Below are 10,371 nucleotides of genomic sequence, written 5' to 3' on the forward strand. Positions count from 1 at the left end.
ATGTCATAACAAGTTAATAAAAAAGCCATAGTATAGTATGTGGATAAAAACGCCTAGTATAGTATGTCAAAAAAGTCATAAAAAGTCATAGTATTGTATGTTGAAAAAAAGTCATAGTATAGTATGTTGAAAAAAAGCTTTAAAAATGTCATAGTATAGTATGTAAAAAAAAGTCATAAAAAGTCGTATAGTATGTCGAAAGAATCATACAAAAGTCATAGAACAGTATGTTGAAAAAGTCATAGTAAAGTATGTCATAACAAGTTATAAAAAAGCCATAGTATAGTATGTCGGAAAAAAAGTCATAGTATAGTATGTCGAAAAAAAGATTTAAAAAAGTCATAGTATAGTATGTCGAAAAAAAGCTTTAAAAATGTCATAGTATAGTATGTCGAAAAAATCATAAAAAGTCATAGAATAGTATGTCATAAAAAGTTACAAAATGTCATAGTATAGTATGTCGATAAAATCGCCTAGTTTAGTATGACAAAAAAGTCATAAAAAGTCATAGTATAGTATGTAAAAAAAAGTCATAAAAAGTCGTATAGTATGTTGAAAGAATCATACAAAAGTCATAGAACAGTATGTTGAAAAAGTCATAGTAAAGTATGTCATAACAAGTTATAAAAAAGCCATAGTATAGTATGTCGGAAAAAAAGTCATAGTATAGTATGTCGAAAAAAGTCATAGTATAGTATGTCATCAAAAGTTATAAAAAAAGTTATAACATAGTATTTTGAAAAAAGTCATAGTCTGTCATAAAAAGTTATAAAAATGTCATAGTATAGTATGTGGATAAAAACGCCTAGTTTAGTATGTCAAAAAAGTCATAAAAAGTCATAGTATAGTATATTGGAAAAAAGCTTTAAAAATGTCATAATATAGTATGTGGATAAAAACGCCTAGTATAGTATGCCAAAAAAATCATAAAAGTCATAGTATTGTATGTCGAAAGAAAAGTCATAGTATAGTTGTCACGTCTTGTCTCTGTCAAGTTTCTGTGTTTAGTTGGTTTCATGTTTTCTCTTGGTTTTCCATTTCCTGTTTTATTTTGAAGGTTCTCTGTTCTCTCTTGTGTTGTCTTGTTTTTCCCTCCTGTTTGATTGTTCGGCCCTGTCCTGATTTGTTCCACCTGTTTGTATCACCTGTCCTTTGTTAGTGTTCATTACCCTATGTATTTAAACTCTCTGTTTCCCTTGTCTGTTGTTGGATTCTGCTTTCTGTTATTGTGCCGTGTGTTAAGTGTGGTGTTTCCTGTTGTTTATTTCCCTGTCGTATGAAATAAACCTCTTATTGAACTGCATTTGGGTCCAAACCTTCTCTACACTGTGACAATAGTATGTAGAAAAAAAGATTTTAAAAAGTCATAGTATTTAAGCAATGGCTTCTGACCTTTCTAGACATAGTTTATATGGAACGTTCAACAGCTTGCATCAATGGTGCTAGACAGGTGAATGTAGATATGTGGCTTTTAATGGTAGAGACATTAAAAGGCTGACTCAGATTACAGCCAGCCCTCAGGGTCTTGGGAGTTAATATTGTTTTAAGTGTACAGTTCTTATTTCGTTTTATTTCATTAATGTATTTATTTTTATTTGTGGAGAGGGGGGGGGTGTTACATGTATGTTCTGTTACCTGTAACATACTGCTGGTTGTGTCTATGATGTGTGTTGAATAAAAACATTTGGTCACAAAAAAAAACTCATAGTATTGTATGTTGAAAAAAGTCATAGTATAATATGTCGAAAAAATCATAAAAACTCATAGTATAGTATGTTATAAAAAGTTATAAAAATGTCATAGTATAGTATGTTGATAAAAATTACTAGTATAGTTATATACTTATATATATACTTATTATATATACTTATAAGTTATAAAATTGTCATAGTATAGTATGTCAAAAAAGTCATAAAAAGTCATAGTATTGTATGTCGAAAAAAAGATTTAAAAAAGTCATATTATAGTATGTCGAGAAAAGTCATAAAAACTCATAGTATTATATGTTGAAAAAAAGTCATAGTATAGTATGTCGAAAAAAATATTTAAAAATGTCATAGTATAGTATGTAGAAAAAGTTATAAAAATGTCATAGTATAGCACACGTGTCAAACTCAAGGCCCGCGGGCCAAACCCGGCCCCTTGCAAATTTTGATCCGGCCCGCACATCAATTTAGGTTCTCAATAAATTTTGGCCCGTTTTATTTAGTTTTTGTCACTTTTGCAGACACTTTTTTCAACTTTTTTGCCACTGTTTCGGACTTTTTTTGGGGCGCTTTTTTCTATGCTTTCTATTTCTTCGTTGTTTTTGTTTCTTTTGCGATCTTTTTTGGCAATTCTTTTCTATGAAGGCTAAGAAACCTTTTTTATGACTTTTTTGGGGCTTTATATCGTAACTGTAAGTGAGAAGACTATGCAATACAGTCACAGATATTTGACTTTTTCTCTTAAATAAAAGCATGTCAATAAACTCTGGGGTGATTCTCTTTATCCAGTGTGGTCCTTAGTGAAGTTGAGTTTGACACCCTAGTATAGTATGTCGAAAAAAGTCATAGTATAGTATGTCGAAAAAGTCATAAAAAGTCATAGTATTGTATGTAATATTGTAAATATTGTAATACCCTTTTGAAAAATGTCATTGTGTAGTATGTCGATAAAAGTTATAAAAACCTCATGTATAGTATGTCGAAAAAAAGATTTAAAAAAGTCATAGTATAGCATGTCGAAAAAAGTCATAGTATAGTATGTCATAAAAATTTATAAAAAAGTCATAGTTTGAAATAAAAGTCATAGTATAGTATGTTGAAAAAAGTCATAGTATAGTATGTCATAAAAGTTATAAAAAGTGATAGTATAGTATGTCAAAAAAGTCATAAAAAGTCATAGAATTGTATGTCAAAAAAGTCATAGTATAGTATGTCGAGAAAAGTCATAAAAATGTCATAGTATAGTAGGTCGAAAAATGTCATAGTATGTCGCAAAAAAATGTCTAGTATAGAATGTCAAAAATTGTCATGAAATCAGAGCACCCCAGTAGCCCAATGGGTAGGGTGTGTACAATTAAGACTCAATCCTAATCACATCTGCCAGGGTTCAATTCAATTACTGGTCACACTGCTGAATCTCTTATATGTAAATAAAAAAGGCAAATAAAATGCTTGAAGAATATCTTTTTGAAAAATGTCATTGTATAGTATGTCAATAAAAGTTATACAAATACCATAGTATAGTATGTCGAAAAAAGTCATAGTAGAGTAAGTCGAAAAAAGTCATAGTATAGTATGTCATAAAAAGTTATAAAAAGTCATAGTTTGAAATAAAAGTCATAGTATAGTATGTTGAAAAAAGTCATAGTATAGTATGTCATAAAAGTCATAAAATGTCACAGTATAGTATGTCGATAAAAGTTATAAAAAAGTTATAAAAAGTGATAGTATAGTATGTCGAAAAAAGTCACAAAAATGTAATAAAACCGTCTATTATAGTATGTCAAAAAAAAGTCATAAAAAGTCATAGAATTGTATGTCAAAAAAGTCATAGTATAGTATGTCGAAAAAAGTCATAGTATAGTATGTCGAAAAAAAGATTTCAAAAAGTCATAGTATAGTATGTCATCAAAAGTTATAAAAAAGTCATAGCATAGTATGTTGAACAAAGTCATAAAAATGTCATGGTATTGTATATTGATAAAAGTTATAAAAACATCATAGTATAGTATGTCGAAAAAGGTCTTAGTATAGTATGTAACTAAAAACATCATGAAATCAGCACACCCCAGTAGCCCAATGGGTGGGGTGTGTACCATTAAGGCTCAATCCTAATAACATCTGCCAGGGTTCGATTCCATCCCTGGACACACTGCTGAATCTCTTATATATAAAAAAGTCAAATAAAATGCCTGAAGTATACCCTTTTGAAAAATGTCATTGTATAGTATGTCGATAAAAGTTATACAAATACCATAGTATAGTATGTCGAAAAAAGTCATAGTAGAGTAAGTCGAAAAAAGTCATAGTATAGTATGTCATAAAAAGTTATAAAAAGTCATAGTTTGAAATAAAAGTCATAGTATAGTATGTTGAAAAAAGTCATAGTATAGTATGTCATAAAAGTCATAAAATGTCACAGTATAGTATGTCGATAAAAGTTATAAAAAAGTTATAAAAAGTGATAGTATAGTATGTCGAAAAAAGTCACAAAAATGTAATAAAACCGTCTATTATAGTATGTCAAAAAAGTCATAAAAAGTCATAAATTGTATGTCAAAAAAGTCATAGTATAGTATGTCGAAAAAAGTCATAGTATAGTATGTCGAAAAAAAGATTTCAAAAAGTCATAGTATAGTATGTCATCAAAAGTTATAAAAAAGTCATAGCATAGTATGTTGAACAAAGTCATAAAAATGTCATGGTATTGTATATTGATAAAAGTTATAAAAACATCATAGTATAGTATGTCGAAAAAGGTCTTAGTATAGTATGTAACTAAAAACATCATGAAATCAGCACACCCCAGTAGCCCAATGGGTGGGGTGTGTACCATTAAGGCTCAATCCTAATAACATCTGCCAGGGTTCGATTCCATCCCTGGACACACTGCTGAATCTCTTATATATAAAAAAGTCAAATAAAATGCCTGAAGTATACCCTTTTGAAAAATGTCATTGTATAGTATGTCGATAAAAGTTATACAAATATCATAGTATAGTATGTCGAAAAAAGTCATAGTATATTATGTCAAAAAAAAGATTTAAAAAAGTCATAGTATAGTATGTCGAAAAAAGTCATAGTATAGTATGTCATCAAAAGTTATAAAAAAGTCATAGTTTGAAATAAAAGTCATAGTATAGTATGTTGAAAAAAGTCATAGTATAGTATGTCAATAAAAGTTATACAAATATAGTATAGTATGTCGAAAAAAGTCATAGTAGAGTATGTCGAAAAAAGTCATAGTATAGTATGTCGAAAAAAAGATTTAAAAAAGTCATAGTATAGTATGTCGAAAAAAGTCATAGTATAGTATGTCATAAAAAGTTATAAAAAGTCATAGTTTGAAATAAAAATCATAGTATAGTATGTTGAAAAAAGTCATAGTATAGTATGTCATAAAAGTTATAAAAAGTGATAGTATAGTATGTCAAAAAAAGTCACGAAAATGTGATAAAACCGTCTAGTATAGTATGTCAAAAAAGTCATAAAAAGTCATAGTATAGTACGTCGAGAAAAGTCATAAAAATGTCATAGTATAGTAGGTCGAAAAATGTCATAGTTAGTATTTCGCAAAAAAATGTCTAGTATAGAATGTCAAAAAAAAGTCATGAAATCAGAGCACCCCAGTAGCCCAATGGGTAGGGTGTGTACCATTAAGGCTCAATCCTAATCACATCTGCCAGGGTTCGATTCCATCCCTGGACACACTGCTGAATCTCTTATATATAAAAAAGTCAAATAAAATGCCTGAAGAATACCCTTTTGTAAAATGTCATTGTGTAGTATGTCGATAAAAGTTATACAAATATCATAGTATAGTATGTCGAAAAAAGTCATAGTAGAGTATGTCGAAAAAAGTCATAGTATAGTATGTCGAAAAAAAGATTTAAAAAAGTCATAGTATAGTATGTCATAAAAGTTATAAAAAGTGATAGTATAGTATGTCAAAAAAAGTCACGAAAATGTGATAAAACCGTCTAGTATAGTATGTCAAAAAAGTCATAAAAAGTCATAGTATAGTACGTCGAGAAAAGTGTGGACACACTGCTGAATCTCTTATATGTGATTAAAAAAGGCAAATAAAATGCTTGAAGAATATCTTTTTGAAAAATGTCATTGTATAGTATGTCAATAAAAGTTATACAAATATCATAGTATAGTATGTCGAAAAAAGTCATAGTATAGTATGTCGAAAAAAGTTATAAAAAAGTCATAGCATAGTATGTTGAACAAAGTCATAAAAATGTCATGGTATTGTATATTGATAAAAGTTATAAAAACATCATAGTATAGTATGTCGAAAAAGGTCTTAGTATAGTATGTAACTAAAAACATCATGAAATCAGCACACCCCAGTAGCCCAATGGGTGGGGTGTGTACCATTAAGGCTCAATCCTAATCACATCTGCCAGGTTTCGATTCCATCCCTGGACACACTGCTGAATCTCTTATATGTATATAAAAAAGTCAAATAAAATGCCTGAAGAATACCCTTTTGAAAAATGTCATTGTATAGTATGTCGATAAAAGTTATACAAATATCATAGTATAGTATGTCGAAAAAAGTCATAGTAGAGTATGTCGAAAAAAGTCATAGTATAGTATGTCAAAAAAAAGATTTAAAAAAGTCATAGTATAGTATGTCGAAAAAAGTCATAATATAGTATGTCATCAAAAGTTATAAAAAAGTCATAGTTTGAAATAAAAGTCATAGTATAGTATGTTGAAAAAAGTTATAGTATAGTATGTCATAAAAGTTATAAAAAGTGATAGTATAGTATGTCGAAAAAAGTCACCAAAATGTGATAAAACCGTCTAGTATAGTATGTCAAAAAAGTCATAAAAAGTCATAGAATTGTATGTCAAAAAAGTCATAGTATAGTATGTCGAGAAAAGTCATAAAAATGTCATAGTATAATAGGCCGAAAAATGTCATAGTTAGTATGTCGCAAAAAAATGTCTAGTATAGAATGTCAAAAAAAGTAATGACATCAGAGCTCCCCAGTAGCCCAATGGGTAGGGTGTGTACCATTAAGGCTCAATCCTAATCACATCTGCCAGGGTTCAATTCCATCCCTGGACAGACTGCTGAATCTCTTATATGTATATAAAAAAGTCAGATAAAATACCTGAAGAATACCCTTTTGAAAAATGTCATTGTATAGTATGTTGATAGAAGTTATACAAATATCATAGTATAGTATGTCGAAAAAAAGATTTAAAAAAGTAATAGTATAGTATGTCGAAAAAAGTCATAGTATAGTATGTCATCAAAAGTTATAAAAAAGTCATAGCATAGTATGTTGAACAAAGTCATAAAATGTCACAGTATAGTATGTCATAAAAGTTATAAAAAAGTCACAGTATAGTATGTTGATAAAAACATCTAGTATAGTATGTCAAAAAAGTCATAAAAATGTGACAGTATAGTATGTCGAGAAAAGTGATAAAAATGTCATGGTATAGTATATCGCTAAAAGTTATAAAAATGTCATAGTATAGTATGTTGAAAAAAGTCATAGTATATTATGTCGCAAAAAACGTCTTGTATAGAATGTCAAAAATAGTCATGAAATCAGAGCACCCCAGTAGCCCAATGGGTAGGGTGTGTACCATTAAGGCTCAATCCTAATCACATCTGCCAGGGTTTGATTCCATCCCTGGACACACTGCTGAATCTCTTATATGTAAATAAAAAGTCAAATAAAATGCCTGAAGAATACCCTTTTGAAAAATGTCATTGTGTAGTATGTCGATAAAAGTTATAAAAACCTCATGTATAGTATGTCAAAAAAAAGATTTAAAAAAGTCATAGTATAGTATGTCATCAAAAGTCATAAAAAAGTCATAGCATAGTATGTTGAACAAAGTCATAAAATGTCACAGTATAATATGTCAATAAAAGTTATAAAAACGTCATAGTATGGTATGTCAAAAAAAGTTATAGTATGTCGAAAAAAGTCAAAAAAATGTCACAGTATAGTATGTTGATAAAAACGCCTAGTATAGTATGTCAAAAAAGTCATAGTATTGTATGTCGAAAAAAAGACTTAAAAAAGTCATATTATAGTATGTTGAAAAAAGTCATAGTATAGTATGTAACAAAAAACGTCTAGTATAGAATGTCAAATACAGTCATAAAAAGTCATAGTATTGTATGTTGAAAAAAAGATTTAAAAAAGTCATATTATAGTATGTCGAGAAAAGTCATAAAAATGTCATGGTATAGTATATCGATAAAAGTCATAAAAAGTCATAGTACTATATGTCGAAAAAAAGATTTAAAAAAGTCAAATTATAGTATGTCGAGAAAAGTCATAAAAATGTCATGGTATAGTATATCGATAAAAGTTATAAAAACATCATAGTATAGTATGTCGAAAAAAATTAATAGTATAGTATGTAACAAAAAACGTCTAATATAGAATGTCAAAAATAGTCATGAAATCAGAGCACCCCAGTAGCCCAATGGGTAGGGTGTGTACCATTAAGGTTCAATCCTAATAACATCTGCCAGGGTTCAATTCCAACCCTGGACACACTGCTGAATCTCTTATATGTGATTAAAAAAGGCAAATAAAATGCTTGAAGAATATCTTTTTGAAAAATGTCATTGTATAGTATGTCAATAAAAGTTATACAAATATCATAGTATAGTATGTCGAAAAAAGTCATAGTATAGTATGTTGAAAAAAGTCATAGTATAGTATGTCATAAAAAGTTATAAAAAAGTCATAGTATTATTGTATGTTGAAATAAAATAAAACATATTTTCAGTTATTTCACACTTTTTTGTTAAGTACATAATTCCATATGTGTTCATTCATAGTTTTGATGCCTTCAGTGAGAATCTACAATGTAAATAGTCATGAAAATAAAGAAACATTGAATGAGAAGGTGTGTCCAAACTTTTGGCCTGTACTGTGTATATATATATATATATATATATATATATATATATATATATATATATATATATATATATATATATATACCGTATATTTTATGTTTATCCGAGGTGTAGTCGGAAGAGATGTGTTTTTAGCCTTCTGTGGAAGATGCGTAGGCTTTCGGCCATCCTGATGTCAATATGGGAGCTCATTCCACCATTTAGGAGCCAGGACAGCAAACAGTCGGGATTTCGTTGAGTTGGGCAGCAAGCAGGTTGGCTGATGCAGAGCGGAGTGGGCGGGTTCGGGTGTAGGGTTTGACCATGTCCTGGATGTATGATGGGGCTGATCCGTTCATGGCCCTGTATGCAAGTACTACTGTATTGAAGCGGATGCGGGCAGCTATTGGTAACCAGTGAAGAGAGCGGAGGAGTGGGGTAGTGTGAGAGAACTTGGAGAGGTTGAAGACCAGTCGAGCTGCTGCGTTCTGAATGAGCTGCAGGTGCCGGATAAAAATGGATAAAAAATTCATAGTATAGTATGTCGAAAAGAAATCGTAGTATAGTATGTCAAAAAAAGTCATAAAAAGTCATAGTATAGTATGCCAAAATAATTCATAGAATGTAGTAAAACTTTGTTTAAAAAGTCATAGCATAGTACAGTATATATAGTACAGTATGCCATAACATTTCATAAAAATGTCATAGTATTGTATGCTATAAAAAAGTCATACTATAGTAAGTCATAAAAAGAAGTAATAGTATAGCACGTCATAAAAAAATGTAGTATAGAGTAGTATAGAATGGCATCAAAATATATAAAAATGTCAACTCAGTGATCAAAACTTTGACAACCACTGTTAGAGGATTTTTTTTTAATGCTTTAAAATGGTCAGTTTAGCTTTTAGATTTCTAAATATTTTTCCTGGGTAACCCCCAGAAGAAGACATATATTGAAAATTGCCGCCCCCCCCCCATACATAGTGCATTGGTGATTACAGCCCAGTGTCAGTACAGTGTTAGGCATCCTGTCTGAAGGTATCACACTGGATAAAACTGCTTTTACCCTCCCACACAGTAAAGGTCAGGTCTCGCACCATCAGTGTGGAAAAACTTGCACTGAAAAGGGTACAGTCCATCTGTTTTTAACAATTCAGGACTGCTGATGCTTGTGTGTGTGCATCTGTATGTACAGTACATACAATATGTGCTTGACCTGATCTGCAGCAAAAAGAAACTGGCGACCGCTGTGATTTTGTGTTTCATAAACATAACATTTGCGTTGCTAAGTGTTGAGTGATACAAATGTGTCGTGTGTGTGGCCATTGTAACGCCTGCTTCCTGATTTAGACTGACTCTAATGGGAAGGCCTAGTGAATTTTTCATACAGCCCAGAGGGGCAGGACAAGCGGCCATACTGGCAGATTACAACCTCTGAGAGAAAGAGAGAGCAGTAGAGTGAAGGAGTAACCTGACATTCAGGTCATAGCTTCACCCTCCATTCTTTTGGTAAACATTTGAAACATTTGCTAAAAGATTAAGTCAATCCAACTCGAATAGAAGGTAATGTCACAAGATTTTTGAATCACATCCCTTTTTAAAATGCAACTTTCACTAAATATTATTTTCTGGGACAAAACAAGCTACAGCAAAACAATAAGACAAATATTTGAATCACGAGACAAATCTTTTTGACCTCTAGTATGGCCTATGGTAGATTACAGATGATCGTGAAGGAGCACACAACAGCCAACTGCAGCAAGCTGTAAGGCG

The sequence above is a fragment of the Perca flavescens genome, chromosome 21, assembly GCF_004354835.1.
Source record: "Perca flavescens isolate YP-PL-M2 chromosome 21, PFLA_1.0, whole genome shotgun sequence".
NCBI lineage: Eukaryota > Metazoa > Chordata > Actinopteri > Perciformes > Percidae > Perca > Perca flavescens.